The 17,367-nt window shown below is 38.1% G+C and overlaps 1 protein-coding gene across 4 annotated transcripts in view; it reads right to left on the minus strand.

Annotated features, from left to right (window-relative positions):
• Nucleotides 1-17,367, minus strand: part of LOC115437987 (protein diaphanous homolog 3-like) — a 184,722-nt gene that overhangs the window by 19,720 nt on the left and 147,635 nt on the right. The window lies entirely within an intron of this gene.

Raw genomic sequence — 17,367 nt, forward strand, 5'->3', positions numbered from 1 at the left:
TCTTTCTGGAATTCCACGCAGCCGCAATATGGCTGCAGCAGCAACAAACACGGAAACGACTTCTTTGCTTCTTGCTGCTATGTGGACTTGTGAAAAGGCCCGAGGGACGGTTTGGTTTCGGTTTGGTATATAGACAGACGGCTTGTGATGGAGTACACTTCTAAGTTGTTCACTGTGAGGGAAGTGATTCAGGTGCATTAGCACAGAAAGACTTATGGATTAGTGATAAGGAGGCTATCACTCGGGCTTTACAAATTTGAAGAAAAATTAGTGATGAAAGTGATTTGTTGCACCTATTAACTACAGACACAACTCACATCTATGTTCAAGCTGTCAGGAAAAAGTGTGCTTTATTAAAAAAAAAAGAAAAAAAAACTCTGACTTGGCAGGTGGGCGAGCTGTCATACAGACCTGACAGTCAAAGCCTGACAGCACAGCCTTCTATTTACCCTGTGTTGTGATTACCGGAGCAATATTTTAAAGATGGACAACTAGATCATTTATTAGAGGAGACAAGAAGAAACACCAGAATGAGTCCAGGAAAAAAAGACTGTGTACTTTTAGAAATAAATTCAGGCTACGTCCAGACGACAACGCTCGTGGTATTTTTCTTTAGCAGATTCTAAAAATTTCACATCCATACACGTATTGCTTCAAGAACTATCTGCATCCAGGTGGAAACAGGAAAACTGGGTTAAAACGGTGTAATACGTATGCCACACCTATATGTGGCGCTGTACACAAACACAGACAGAGCTGCAGGATACACTAAAATCACAGAAGAACACATTGAGCATGTGCATGAGGTCCTTCAGATTTAAAGTATCTGATGTGTGTATCTGTTTGTGCGTCGAGCTGATACAGCATTACCGGGTTTTATTGTAGTAGTGCTAATAAACTTTGTAGCGCCCGCAGCACAAACACAACTCTGTAATCTGCCATTGTTGTGGCTGTTGTTACCGGTTGTTATGTCTGAGGTTTTCTTCTACTGGTCATGTTGAAGTATGGCATCATCGTTTCCAAAAAGTGGTGTTTTGTGTATCCATACAGCAACGCGAGGGTGGTGTTGGGAGATTTTTTCACTCTGGGACCTGTTCTCTAAAAATACCATTTCAGGTCACCAACAACGCCGGTGTCATGTGGCTGAAACAAAACTAACCTTCTGCAGATTGGCATAATTTTGTTGTTGTGTGTATGGGACATCGGTGTAAATGTATGGGAGCTTTACGGAGCCAACCCGTACAGCTGTCAACTATATTAGTTCTTCAATATATTTTTGCACTGGCTTAATTTTGGAGCAGAGATCCTTGCTCTGTGGTGGAGACACTGAATTATTTCGTCTAGATAATTACTGTTGCCTTGAAGTGGTTTAAAATCATATTATCACAAGCAGCTTAGGTTTGTAGAAACAGTACAGTGTTTATATTTTCCCATCACTGTCTGTTTACAGGGAATAAACACTGACAGATAAAATCATGTTGGTTTTTGATTTCACATGTGACATAAATCTAAACATCTTTTGTCTATTCAGTGAAAAATAATTAACTGTAATAACAAATGTTTTATGGACAGATATTTATTAAAGATTAAATCATTAATAATCTTAAATGATTTAACGTTAAAGAAATATTATGGTTACACTGATTAATACTATTTAAGTGCAAAAAAATCCCTAAGAAGAATAATAGCTGCTTGGCTCAATGTAACAAATCCCTCTCCAATTAGGAGACACAGTACAAAGAGGAGCCCGTCGTCTTTGCAGTAACACTTTTGTCGGGAGTTATGATGGAAATGTGGTTCAAAGCAAACTTAAATCCTTCAAAATGTGCCATTAGTATGTTTAGTGACAGCAGGCTACTTATTCATGATAATTTATTAAAAAATATACATCTGAGAGCATTTAGCTGAATAAAGGCATTTTATGGATTTTATCATCATGATGTCAGTGTAAGCAGAAGTGCCTTGACTACAACGACAATATTTAGATCAAACACATATATTTAAGAAATGTAACTTGGCAACAACTGTGCACTACAGCTAGACCTCTCAAACAGAATGCAAAAAGAGCTTCATCCTCTATACCAACAGATTTAACAATATGCTAATTTTTCGCTTTCACTTGATCTGAGATCTAATTTTCAATGAATAAACATGACACACACATGAAGAAGCCTGTGGACTGGAGCGTTTGTGTACACCCACCTACCAGTTGGCAGAAAAAAAAATTAGATCAAATCAACCCATACCGGAATTAACCAAAATTAAAGAGACAGGCAGAGCATGGTGCCAAGACGCTCTCACACCACAGTGAAGATGACATTAAAAGACACAAATACAATGTGATCATCATAAAGCTGTGTGTCCTCCTTTGTGTGGAGGAGGGCAAGAAGCAGCAGTGTGTAAAGATGAATAAATACATTAAGGCAAAGGAGTATTTAAGTGCACTGCATGCACTGAATGGGTGGTCAGCGTCAAGTGTCTGTACAGTAAACTAGAAGAAAAAGGATTCTGCTTATTTGAAAATGACACAGTTGGAAAAAAAGGAACAGAAGCTGAAAATGAACAATGCATGTGTCTAAAGAGACTAGAATGTTTAACCCTTTAACTCTTGACATGTCTGTGGTAAGTGAATGTATGATTTATTTAAAACATTCATAAAAATTCAACCGTTTGCTTAATAACAAAAATTTCAAAACGTGCTGATAGAAAAGACCTTGTGCTTTTCATAGACATCATCTGAGCATGCTCAGTGCACCCCCCGCCACCTGTGTAATCGGGGGCATATCAAAGAGCAGTGAGTGAGACTGACTCGCTAAAAAAATAAACAGTTTGGGATTTTCTTTCTTTTTTTTTTTTAACACCGTTTTCCTTGTGGTTTTTTGTTTTTACTATTGTTTACAACGTTGTCATGATTTTTATTCATTCTTTTTTTTCTGTGTTTTTACAGAGTTTTGATCGCGTAACTGCTTTTTGGAGTTCAAGCAAGTACGAAAATACAGTTGGACTGATTTAGAAAAAAAGAGCCCCAAAACAAAAACTACCTGGCTAAAATTCAAATCCTTGTTGTTGTTCAGTGTGTTCCAGTTCACAGTTCATGTTCAACATCTTAAACCTCTCATTGATGTACAGTCTGAGTGCCTTGTAAAACTTCAGTTCCTTTCTTTGTCTTTTTCTGTTATTCCATCCTGTTTCGACACCAAAAACACACAATAAAGCAAAAATAATAATGACATAAAATAATAATGAAATAATGTCTCAGGGGTTAAACAGCATAATGCAGCTCCCTCAGTGTAAAAACTCATTCAGCCCAGTGGAGGTGGTGTAAAACAATTCAGTGATGACAAACAGATTTTCTAATTTTACTAAACAGAAAGCAACAGTGTGCTGACATTAGGGATGTAACGATTATCAGTATAACAATAAACTAAGTCGTTTAAAATTTCCGACGGTTAGTATTACCGTTTAAATTCTAATTATCGCGATAACCGTGTTTGATTACTGCACTTTCAACACAAACTTGATATGGAAAATGGTCAAACAATGGCTTAAGGTGCCATCTTTAATGCACATTTGTATGTTTGATGTGTACATGTTAATATTTGAATGTTTCTGCTAACAGAAAGTACGTTGTGCCTATTATTTTATTTGGGATTTTTTTTTTCAAAATACAACTTGGTTATATTATTTCATGTTGTGTATAAATTCTTTTTGAACATTTTGAGCATATTTCAACAATACCGTGGTAATAATGATAACCGTGATCATTTTGGTCACAATAACCGTGATATGAAATTTTCATATCGTTACATCCCTAGCTGACGTGCTGGTGTCAAAACAACATCAGAAATGAATGGTTCAAATTACAGAGGGTATGTGTTGTTTCTACCATCTACTGGACGGTTGAAGGCCTTAGAATGCTTCCTGTACAGAAACACAACCAGGAATTTTGGTAGTACCTAAATATGTTTCTGTCTCAGAGAAAATCCTTAATTTGTGATGTGATTTGAGTGTGTAAGTGCTGGTCTGTCTCTTCCTTCCTAGCAGCTCGACTGTGATTCATCAGTGAAAAAAAAGCAACATTCTCATGGCACAGCCACAGTCATGTGGGGTAGTACTGTTATGCTCTCCTGCAACCAACACAGCTCACTGACATATAAGTGCAATTAGAATCATGTTGTGTCCCAGCGAAGGTCAGCTAGCATCGCTAAGATTAACAAAGAGAGAGAAACAACAGACAGTAAAAGAGTGAGAGAGCGAGGGACGCAGTCAGTGAGGAAACAAATGAAGTGACAGGACAGCAGCAGGGTTGAGTTTAGCTCTGCTACTGTCCAGGGGCCTCTAACTCTCACACTGGTCTGGCAATTAAAAATGCATGCATCAATGGTCTATGCTACTCTCAGACAAACATATAATAATACATTTGCACAAAGCTTCACAAATGTAAAGGAATACAAGTACTCTGCAGAGTGCGTGCAGGCAAATGCACTTCTTTATGCACTTAGAACGGATGGCCAGGGAGCATTGTTCCATTCGATGAATCTCTAATCAATGCAGCAGACAAATGATGCAGCAAAGTAGGAGGCCATAGACATCCTGGCTCACGGGAACACATTAACCCAATCACCTCAAAAGGTATGGATATGTCTATAGAAAGCTGTAGTTCATTGCACATGGAGCCCTCTGCAGGACAGACATTAGTAGGCCAAGGACAGTGGTGTTGATGAGATTGGTCCATATTGATTCCAATCAATACAGGACTAAACAGAGGTGTTTTCCCCTGCCACATGAGAAAACACTGTGCAATTTGGATTTGTAGCCTGTTGTTAGCAAACACCCATGGGATATCCTCTGAATGAAAACTGTGTGTATCTGTGTTTATGTAAGGGTGGATACAAGAAAGCTATCTATAGTATGTGTACTAAAAGCAATAAATGACTGGCTAACTTCACAGTGTTTACAAAAACCCTATCATGTCTATAATATCTGTGCATGTATTGACGGTTCAGTACAAAAGCATCCATAACAGATCTGGCCTTTGGGAGAGGCCAGCGCTTTATTGTGAGGGTGTCATCCATCTCATTCTTTCTTAAAGCTCCCACAGGACCAATAACAATCCATGTACTGCTCATGTGTGTTCTAGGTCTCGACAGTCCATAGCATCAGCAGCACTGCGGACAATGGAAGAGGTTAATATTGTAAATGGCTGCAAGATGAACACTGCAGTAGAAAGCAATACTGTAAAAGCTTTGAGAAATGGAGGCTTAAAATAAAATTGCGCGCACATTCATACATAACTGCACCAACAATCTGAGAATCACAAAAAGTCCTGATGACAAAGTGTTTGCCTCTGACACAAATAAATGGTTTTGCTAGTTCAATGCTCCTGTTAGCCTTGACCTACAGAAATCTGTGGAGCCCATACATAACAATGTGTGTGTGGCAGATGGCTTTTTTTTTTTCTTATTTATACACGGTGATTCTTAAAATCTACATTCACAGCCGTCTCATAGATAAAAACCTTAAACGAAATCAAAGACTGATGTCTTCACGCACAAACACACAGTGTCACAATTTACCAACTGGAATCAATGTGCAAGGCTTAATGTCTGAGATACAGCTGCATTGATTCAAACTGCTTGAATCAGGGCAAAGCTGGAAGGGAATCGCAGCTGAATCAATGCAGGCATTTCTGTATCAGAAAAGTCTGATATGACAGGCATATCTTTTTTTAAGGCAGCTTATAACGTCTTTTACTCTGTGCATTTCCCTTCTGTTGTATCTGCCAGCCCTGTCAAACCAGTGAGAGTTCAGATCATACATTGACCATCCCTTGCCCAAAAGCAGAGTGTAAAAAAAGAAAACAACTCTATGTCATGCTGCCCAGCATGCCAGCTATTTTGTCAGTGATGCTATCCTGAAAAAAAAAGGACAAAAAAACCACAATGTTGATTTTTGTGACTAGAAAACCTTATAGTTTTATGTATGCATTTTCAGGTCACTTACTGTAGCTGTCACTGAAATATGTCTTTATTTGATGTGTGTGTATTTTTTTTTTTTTTTGGTTGGTTGGTTATCCAGTTTTTGACCCCAAAGCTGTATTACTTTGCTGTAACTCTCATAATTAATGGTGGTGGGGGAAAAATTACACTTCAAGGTTGCGTAGTCATGTGATGCATCCAGTCAGTCATGTGATGTTATATAGCAGGGACAATAAGTTGAGTTCCATTTTTGTAAATGATGGGAAAAACACATCTTTAAGAAGAGCTACTCCTTACTTCTGGTTGGAGGGTACACACGGTATGGATTGCTTATTATTATTATTTATGTTGATATGTATGTACGTCTATGTTAAATGTTGTCTTAAATATGCTTCTTGATGCCAACATTCTGATATTACATGTTATAGTTTGTATTATTTCAGTTTTTCACGGTCGTTTGGTGTCTGAGATATGAAAATATAAACCAACCATTCATCCACCTTCAGTCGGAGCGTGGTTCTCTTCTCTAGCCGGAAGAACAAAGTTTAAGAGCAGCTACACTTGCAGTGATAGCATTCCATGTATTGTGTGTGTGTGTGTGTGTGTGTACGGTGACAGTGACATCTAGTGAGAGAACTAGAATCAGTAAAATGTACTTAAAATACTACAGAGAAATCATGCTGTATTTTGGAGATAAAGGTATGAACTGAACTGAACTGTATTGGATTAGTGCCTTCTTAAAACATATCTTAAGTAAATTAATTAGACATATATTGCTAACCCACAGAGAACTGCCATTTATTCAGCACAGTCAGATCTACAAAACTATATCACAGGGATAGACGTGTGTTTGTTTTCCTTAATCAGCCAATGAAAAGAACAATGGCTCTGTGTGAGACTTCACAGCATACAGGAATGCCTACGGCACAATCCAAGTAGTAATTATCATAACAACAATCAGCAAATACGCACAAGGCAAACACAGGAACAAAGATGAAATTGAGGGGGAAACAAACAAGAAAAAGACAATGCTCCGTGACAGCATGTAACACCCTCTGTCTGGGAACAATTAAGGTAGCAGCAGCTTTGGTACAGCTGTCTATCATTAGAATTGATCACACAGGAAGTATAAAACCGAGGGTAAAGCTATTGCTATGTGTGTTTGTCTATATGCCCTGATAAGGTTTGAAAAATAAAGAACTTCTAGCAGCAGTTGCCTCGTTATGTTTTCACTTAAAGAAATAAAGAAGTAACCAACATAAACTTCTATACACCCACTGAGCAAAAGGAAACAAATACCATCAAATACATACATTTTACTGTGGCGAGAGGTGCGCTTTATATAAGTAAAGGCAAACAAATAATGAATAGTGTAACTGGTGCATGAGGGTACAGGACAGTGTATTTATTACTGAAGCACCAGCCAAGTCTGAGAGGTTTGCTTTGGTAAAAACAACATGTCAGATTAATAAATGGAACAACAGAGTGCAGCAGAGGCAATTATGTAAAAACACATAAGAATTTTGCTGGTGACGGCGCTCTTTTGAGACAGACAATAGAGGTATACCAAGCAACAGGTGCCGATAGATGTTTGTCAGGATATTTGTTGTTTCTAAAAAAAATTAATAATAATAATGAAGTGGTGCCAGGCACAATAAACCCTGCCCCTCACACATACTGTAGCTTATGTTTCGATCCAGCTGATGTCATCATGTCTATGCATGTACTGATGTCAGCATATCAACTGCCTATATATACAGAGTAGGGATGGGAATCGCTAAGAATTTAACGATTCCGATTCCATTATCGATTTTGCTTATCGATCTGATCCCTTATCGATTCTCTTACCGATTCTCATTGGGTGAAGGAATAAAAGAGTACAAACGGGTGTGTTTGCATTAACTGTCTTTTATATTTCCATCTCTGCACAGAAAATATAACATATACAATATGTACAAATAATAATAACAGATGACGCTGGGCCCGGTTTTTGGGGGGTGTACAGTGAAAGTGAAACTAAAGACTCTTTACTAATTCCTCTATTGCTGCATTTCCACTACATGTAACCGGTTTGACTCAGCCCGTCTCCTGTTGTTGTGCACCTCATTTCCTTTCCTCTACCTTCGGAAACTTGTATTTGAGGGGGCACGACATTTGTTGCACCGCACCGGAACCGGGTCCGGATGACGGCCTGGTGTTCACTCTGCCGCTAGATTCACAAGTGCCGCTAAGTATCGTATCAAATGAATCACATGCTGTGTGGACAAATGTTTGAGCATATTGGAGGGATTCCATCCTTTTGAAGAAATGGAAGCTTTGCAAGTGTTACAAGTGGACCTGGTGTCGTCTTTTTAGACCATTTCTGCTTCAACGCCATGTTGGCCACGTTCTGACCAAAACAATGCAGCATACGTGTAACATCATCGCACATGCGCAACAAAGGTGGAATCAATAAGCAGAATTGTTAAGCAGGCAGGCAAACGATTCCAAGGAATCGAGCTACTGGGATCCGGTTCTTTTTGAGAACCGGATCTCGATTCCCATCCCTAATACAGAGTGTCCCAAAAAAATGTATACGCACTTTAAATAATTGTAAAGTAGGTGTTTATTAAAATTCATATAATTTTCAAAATGTAATAGAATTTACAAATATCATTTTATAGTTTTGTCACTGCCCGTTTTCCCATTAAAAAAGTCTAGTGGTGTGAGGTCTGGTGAACACAGAGGTTATTCAACAAAACCCCTCCGTCCAATCCACCTGTTTGGCAAGTTCACCAGACCTCACACCACTAGACTTTTTTTTTTAATGGAGATACTTAAAAGACAAAGTCTACGCTATGAGACCTGCAACAGTCGCTGAATTGAGAGCAGCCACTGAACGTGAATGCACGCAAATACCACGGGAATTGTTTCGTAATGTGTGCGGTTCCATTGCTTGGCGTTGTCAGCAGTGTCTGGACCAGAATGGACATCAGTTTGAGAACAGGCAGTGACAAAACAATAAAATGATGTTTGTAAATTCTATTACATTTTGAAAATGAAATGAATTTTAATAAACACCTACTTTACAATTATTTAAAGTGTGTATATATATATTTTTGGGACACCCTGTATGTGCAAAGTCTAAAGAAAATTGAAAGAAAATTGATGTTTTTATAGACATGTGAAATTTCGCCTGTTATAAGTAAATAGGAGACGAAAAAAGATTTTAAAAAATTTCTAAAAAATTTTAACTTTGACCTACTTTTCCCAAAATGTAATGACATCTATTCTTCGTCACTGGCAATCTATAAACCACATTTGGTATGAATTGACCCCATAGTTTTGCTGCTATAGACATTTGAAATTTTTCCCATTATAAATAAATGAGGAAAAAAATATGTTAAAAATTCATAAAAACTTTGAACTTTGACCTGCTGTTTCCAAAATATAATCAGATCTATTCTGGGTCACTGGCAATCTATAAACCAAATTTGGCATGAATTCAACCAGTAGTTTTGCTGCTAGAATGTTAAACAAAGAAACATACAAACAAACCAATCCGAAAACAATACCCCTTCCTCCCTTTGCCTGAGGTAAAAATGAAATATTCTAATTGTGTACTCATTTCCTCAGCATGACGGTTATTGTCAAATGTGAATCTTAGATATATCTGTAACAGCTACAGCGTTTACACCTTGGAGCTGCAGTACTAATCATCTCATATAATTGTATGGTAGATAATATGTTCATTCAGCCAAAATAATAACTCCCATCAACTCTTCTAACAAACAAGATGAGGAACTGAATCCAGAACTGTGAATATACAGTCAATCATCGAAGTGCATATTTCTCTGATGTTCTTCCTATTTGGTGACATTTATTATTATACTCTTTCACATCAACGTGAACTGGTCATCACACGGTTATAGAAAATTAATAGTTTGACTGCAAGATCCTCGCAATCATCTCCCTTTCCCGCATGTGCAGTATCCAGTCAACAGAAAACATGGTATTTATCAGAGATGTAATGGTAATGAAGCATTTGAGGAAAATTAATTGAACTTGCATGAAACCTGACTCGCAAAACATCCATGACAGCAATTACAGCAGTCACTTCAGTCATGTCAGGCCGCAGATCTGTGGATACACAAATCAGATTTTGTTTGCCCTGATTTCATATCTGCCAAAGCACTTGGCATGGGGGCCAAGCTTACATTGTTATATGAATTGCTTAAGTCTGGACATAATCAGACATCTCTAACCCTGACGGAAGATAACAGGGGAAGAAGCAGCACATATATCCGGTAAAACCCTGAGGTATTATCATGGGTACGACGTACATCCTTTCCAGAGTGGTCTGCTTTAAGATGGGAGATGATAAACAACATTAGAGACTGAGATTTCTTTAGCAAATAACATACACACTGAATTTACCAGTTTGAATGTTCCAAGGTGCTCATAGGTGAAATGAATGGAAACAGCATCATGTATGTTTTTTTCACTTTTCTTTAGCAGTAACTGCTTTTTTTCTCCTCCACATCCGCATGAAATTATCTTGACTGCAGTGCTTTCAAAATAGAGTGTAAAAGCCTAGATTAATGCATCAAATGAACATTATTTTGCAGTAGTTGCTTATTAAATTCTAAATTGGGCAGCAGAATTTTCTCATTAAGTAAGATACTGATTCTGTGTATCTAAGAAATTATCTGAAGCAAAGTGAGTGTGCAAAGACCTTATGGTAAATTATGAAACAAACATCTATGCATGTTAGATCCACTATTTATCACACACCCACACCATTACAATGTTTTTACACAGTAATAATCACAGGGCAGCATTACCATCCGGTATCTACCACTTGATCTAACAACAGCTCTATCCATCTCACTGTGAAAAGACAAATACATATAATGCAATTAACAAGAAAACACAGTATAAAAGCTGAACAGACTTGCCACAGGCTTCATTTCTGTGCATCACACCCCTGAGTGTAGTCAATAAATGCACTGTTTCAAGTGAGGTCCTGTGCATCTAAATAGATTTTTTTCCCTTTCCACAGCATTATGCTCAGACCACAAATAATACTAATAAAAATGCTATATGAATAAGTATTTAACATTTCAAAGACACAGAGGTCAGTATCAAACAACACACGAATAGTATTTTCGCAGCTAAAATAAAGCACTACATCTGAATCTAGTTCAAGATGTTCAAAGTGTAATGTGTTTTGTTTTGTCAAAACAAAAAGACACACAAAGAACCCCTCTTGATGATCACAGTTACTGATTTCTCTCTTTTTATCGTTTCTCTTGTTTCACAAATATCACCGTTGACCTCAGACGCGTCTCAACAGAACCACAACGTTATCATTAATGTCTGTCTGACACCTTGGTTAAAAGGCATACAGATGAGGGCAGTGATCAGGGAAACCTGGACCACAACTAGTGCAATCAACGCAGACACCTACTGGAACAGGCAGCTGTGTGGTGCTGGATGGTGACTGCTAATGGTTCGCTGCCATAGGTGGGTGGAGGAGAAGAAAGACACAGATGATCTTTGTAAAGCTCATGTTTTCCACTCAGCATGTGCAATGTCATTGCTGTGAATAAAACATGGAAGGACACCCACCAAAAAACCCTAACAAAGGCGAAAAAAGAGAGCATTATACCTTTTTCTCTTCGTCACACTCTCATTGAAATCATACTGCAGTGAGTGGTACCAGAGGTAATGTTACTCGATGGCACATGCAATGATGATTTAATTTTTGCATGTGTGTTCAGACATGTAGTACTTTCCATTATATACATACATTTTTTCCCCTCACCATAGCAACAGGAGCAAGACATCTAATTCCTCGTACATACCACTTGCTTATGAATCCTTTACAGCAAACTACCTGGTTTCTCTTCATAATGTGATTAGATGACCTGTTTGAAGACAGCTGGCCGCAAGACACATGCAAGCATACGTAGACGCACATCATGCTAATGCCTCCTCTGTGGCTTCTGATTCAAAATACCAGTGGCATTTTATACTGGAGGACTGTGACGAATCCTGACAACATCTCCCTTGTTACTACTCCACCTCCTCCCCCTCTTCTATCATCTCCTGCCCAACACCCCCCCCCCACTCCCTTCTGTGTCATGCAAGAGGTGTTTCACTGGCAAACGGACAAAATACCTTTGTGGCAGGGACTTTGGCATTTGTATACACCTAGAATGCAGAAAAGAACATTAAGTCTTCATCATTCATCTGCTGGAGCGTGGATGGAAAAATGGAAAATAAAGCATTTGTGGTCAGGATGCACAATTGTGTGTGTGTTTTTTTTATTTAGTTATTTTTTCATGACATCACAATTCAGGGGTTCGATTTCAGAGTGCGAGGTCTGTAATTTTAATCATTAACCTAAACTAATAATAATAATGCTCTAGGCTTAAGAGGCAGACAGTTTTAGGTAGCGACTTTTGATTTTGTGCTGTGAAAATTTAATTTCATTCATCATTCAGGCACCGCTGATGGTACTGTTGTGGCGGCATAAAAGAGAACGAAGGAGGGTATGGATCGTATAAAAAATGGATATGAGGTGCTGTACAATGAGCGGAGAAGAAGACACAATGAGGATAAAAAGAATAAGCAAAGCGGGAATATATAAGTGATGACAACAGATGATGAGGAGAGTAAAAAACAAAAAAAAGGGGCAAAAACTGTACGACCAGAACAGGCAAGGAGAAGGAGAAAAGGAGAGTGGGATTTATTTTCACCTGTCAACTTCTCTTAAGGCCATAAACACATACAAAGCCTCTGCCTTCAGGGCATTGGGACAATATTGGTCTTTGTGTGTTTGTGTATGATGGATGATTTTCCACATTTATGTAGTTTGTCATCAGGGTGTTGACCATGTCAGGAGGCAGGCTGAAACTAATCCTCCTTGAGATATCACAAACTTTTGGCTAGTGGTACACAGCTTGTCGCAATGAGACTGGTGCAAAAGTAACTTCCTGGTAGCAGTATGAGTGCTAGAATTCAGAACATTACTTCCAAGGATGGAACCAGCCAGCTGCCGTGATAATGTGTCTTATCACACTGTTGCGACATGTCATGAAAAAAAGTAAGGCATAGCTGATGATGCTGGCGGGCAATATGTGATGAATAGGACAAAATGAGGGGAAAATAAATGTGAATCAAAAGGAAGCGGAGCAAAATAACACAGCAAAATTACTTAATTCATCACCTTAATGAAAGGCTTTCCATTAAGGCTTCATGTCCAAACTGTGGTTAGGTTAATTAAATGCTCACAGGCAAATATGTTGTGAAAAGTGTCTGTGTGGATCTATGTGGAATAAGAGCTTAAGATAAAAGAAGGAGGTGCTGACTTGTGTGATGTCTGCAGCTCCCGGATGTCCTGTTAAGCTCTTATACTTTCTACTGGACTATCCACAAAAATGGCTGCAAACATTTGAAAACTGCAACCTTGTCTTCCTTTCACAATGTGGCCAATTAGGGGCAGTAGCAAAACATGAGGTTCTCTGTCAGGAGAGTTTTAACTGTGGGTGCTTGTGTCTGCATTAGTGCTGGTATATAAGAGAGCGAGTGAGAGAGAGAGAGAGCGAGAGAGAGAATTTGACAATTATAATCACGTTTGAGAAAATGAAACAGAAACTGCAGGTGTTCCATATCATTTGTCATCTGAGTTGCAAGTAAAACATGCATTTGTGGTACGCGTAATGATCAGTATGCAAATCCTGAGTAGGCTTGCAGTTACTCTCTCTGATTGGGGTGAAAGCTGCTGTTAAGCAGTAAAAATTAAGACTTAAAAAGACCTAGAAAAATAAACCCAACCCCAGAGGCTATGGTCATATAAAAGACTTAAGATCCAAAGCGGTTTAGCAGCCTCAATGCAAGGGGGAGAGGCAGTAATATAGAATCCTCAAATGCTACATAAAAGCAAGAGACTGGTTTAAATGTAGTCTCCTTGTATAAAAAGGAAACAGTCAAATGTATGACTTTTTGTACTTTTTTTTGGGTGACACATCTGACTAAATGTGGATTAAATAATGTACTACAGCTACTACTTCTTTATGCAGTTTGCAAGAGTGGCATGAACAACAGACTGAGAAAAATGCTGCAAAAAGGGAGAGATAAGGACAAGTGTAAGTGCATACTCCAACAGCTTGCATACAGTACATGCATATAGCCTCTCAGTTTGGCACTTGCGGACAGTGACCTTGTTTGCATGATTAGTAGAACCACTGGGGCGTGATTGGCTGTTACATTATTCTCCCTCTCTCCTCTTTCTTCCTGTCATCTCTTATTTATCAGTCTGACTCTCACTCATACCATTTCTATTACCCTTGTGTTTAGGGGCAGATCAACTAGCGTGAACCAAAATGAATTTATTTAGCGAGATCTAAAAACATGTCTCTCTTATGTTAGAAATGGGTTTTCATTACTCCACAATCCAAGCTTTCATAACATTGAGGTATTCTGGCATTTTTCATAACATTCAAAGTATTCTGAAAGGCAAACCTCTCAGATGCATAACTCGTCTTTTGCAAGATGGTGAATCAAATTCTTTCTAACAGAAAAAAGAAAAAATTGGCAACAAAGTTAAGTGATAGCAAAGGAATGTTTTTGGAGTAGCATAATTGATGAAAATGTGTGGAAGATACATTTAGGGGATAAAGTGCTTTCCTTTGGTGCACAAGAGGAAATACAGAAATACAGGCATTGAATTTAAATCAAAGTTGTAGAGAAAATAATGGATTACACTTATTGGACTCAAAACTTCACAAATAAATATATAAAGTTAGCATTTTCACATTACATTTATTCAGAGAGTAATTTGATTTCAGTACTCAGGGTATGTGAACATGAACAGATGGTGGTTTTTGGGTCTGAATGAGGACTGTGGGTGGTGAGTCTGGTGGAGTTAGCCTAAAAAGTGTCACTGTGCACCATGTTATGTTAATACTTAGGATAGGAAATCACCCAAAATTTAGTAAACTGATCACACACTGACAATCTATCTTGTAACGTTTTAAACCAAGACATCTTACTCACATCCCTGAGCTTGTTTCATGGCAGCAGCTGCACCTCGGAGTCATAAATTTACTGGTAAAACCCTTTTGTAAGCCTTTCTCTTACTCTGATGGTAGCCTAAATACTCATGGTTTTAACTTTGAAGTCGCACATTTTTATTCATGCTGGTTTTCTTTCAGTAAAGTTAATAATGGAAACCTATTTGGATTAAATGAACATTACTTTCTTTTGCGTTTGAGATTCTTCTGTTCTTAAAAGCGCGCATCGTGAAATTGAAATGGAACAGCTGGTGACCCTGCAGTGATGATTTGAGATAGGCTGACATCGACAGAATCAGGTGAAGACATCTGAGTGACAGGGGCAAAATGGTGCTCGACGGCCGACCAGTTAGGGAGTGGTTTCAACTGTCATCTCTGTCAACACGGGAACAAGAGTGGGTGAGGAAGAGAGGGAGAATATGAGAGGAGGAAAGAGACGACAAACGGTGAGGAAGGAAGAGAGAGACAGAGAGAGATGTTTGGTGCATTTATCAAGGAAAAAAAAGAATAAAAATCACCAACACTGTTGTGAACAATGGTGGGGAGGATCTCATTTCGGAGTCTACCCTTCGCAACATCAGGAGGTAGAAAACACTGGGAAAGACATCATGCCATGAGATAACAAGACATGGATAGAATTTAGATGGACGATGGTGTTGCATGGAAGCGTCACATGGTGGAGACTAGTGTTAGTTTTGAAATGTGTGCTTCTGGGGATGCTGGGGTGAACAGGTCTGAGTGTTGTACTGCTGCACTGGCCTTCACCCAACCTTTTTCATCCATAAATCACCAGAGAGCTAGTTTGTCCTACATGCAGTACAACAAAAATCCCAAAAACACACACAGTGATATTGAAAATACACTTTTATGTGACAATGTACAATACTTCTACTTCTAATCTTAGTAAAGAATTGTGGAGCAGGGTGAAAAAAAGATAAAGTGTGATAAAGTGCACAGTTCTAATAAACAGCTGAAAAGTACCTTATTTATGTGATGATACTTACGTCAGGGGTGTTAATCTCATTTTAGTACAGGGGCCACATTCGAAATTGCGAAATTTGATCTGCAGTGGGCCGAACCAGTAAAATAATAACATAATAATATATAAATAATGTCAACTCCAAACTTTTCTCTGTGTTTTAGAGTGAAAAAAAAGTAAATTTACATTATGAAAAGGTTTACATCTACAAACTACCCTTTCAAAAAAATGGGAATAACATGAACAAACTGAAAAACTAAGTGTAATTTTAACAATGTTCTGCCTCAGTTTATCATTTACACATGTACATTATAACTTACAGATCACAGTGGATCTACAAACATGCAAAACATTGAGTAACAGGCAGAATATTGTTAAAATTGTACTTGCTTCTCTTAAGACATTTCAGATTCATATTTGTTCAGGTTATTCACATTTTTTGTTATAGTGTATATACATGAAAATATTTACAATTACAAAGAGAACAATTTGGATTTGTCACTGTTTATATGTTGTTATGATAGTATTTTACTGGTCCCGCTCACTTGAGATTGAATTGGTCTGAATGTGGAACCTGAACAAAAAGGATTGTTAATATCTTAGTGTAATTTTTGCATTTCACAAATTCATCCCAAGGGCCAGACTGGACCCTTTGGCGGGCCGGATTTGGCCCCGGGCCGCATGTTTTGACACCTGCGCTTTACGTGAAGTAACACTGAGCCAACTTCGAGATGCATTAGCATTCAGACAGAATGGGAAAGCCAATCCGAAAAGTGGATGTGAATTAAGTGCAAATAATTTTTGAGCACCAGATAAACTGTATCAGTAGGATGGCGTTATGAAAATTCTCCCAACACAATAAAGCACTGAATGCTCTGATTACTAGTTAGTAATATTAATTCAAGTAAATATTCCTCTGCAGCTTAAACTCTTGCTATTATAGACTGGCTGTAATGTTGACAACAGTATTAACTGAATTTTTATGTGAGTTTGATAAGAGAATGTGTCTGTCTGTATTCCATTTGAATTGTGATATCTCAAGAATGGTTTGACAGAATGTCTCAAAAGGCTGGCACGAATGTTGACTTTGACTTGGAAAAAACACAGTGAAACACACATTGTTTCTTTAGGGACTTTCTTCAAATTTTGCACAAATGTTCAATTTGGACTCGGTAATGAAATGAAAAGAGATTTTAGTGGCCATAGGTCAAAGGTCAAGGTTGTGACTTTGAAAAACACATTTTTGGGCGATAAGACAAGATTTCACATCATGATACAAGGATAGTGGACACTTTTGGTTAAACTTGTGGTTCATTATGGTCTTTTTATACTTGGACCTAATAATATGTAT

This window comes from Sphaeramia orbicularis, chromosome 3 (assembly GCF_902148855.1).
Source record: "Sphaeramia orbicularis chromosome 3, fSphaOr1.1, whole genome shotgun sequence".
In the NCBI taxonomy this organism is placed as follows: Eukaryota; Metazoa; Chordata; class Actinopteri; order Kurtiformes; family Apogonidae; genus Sphaeramia; species Sphaeramia orbicularis.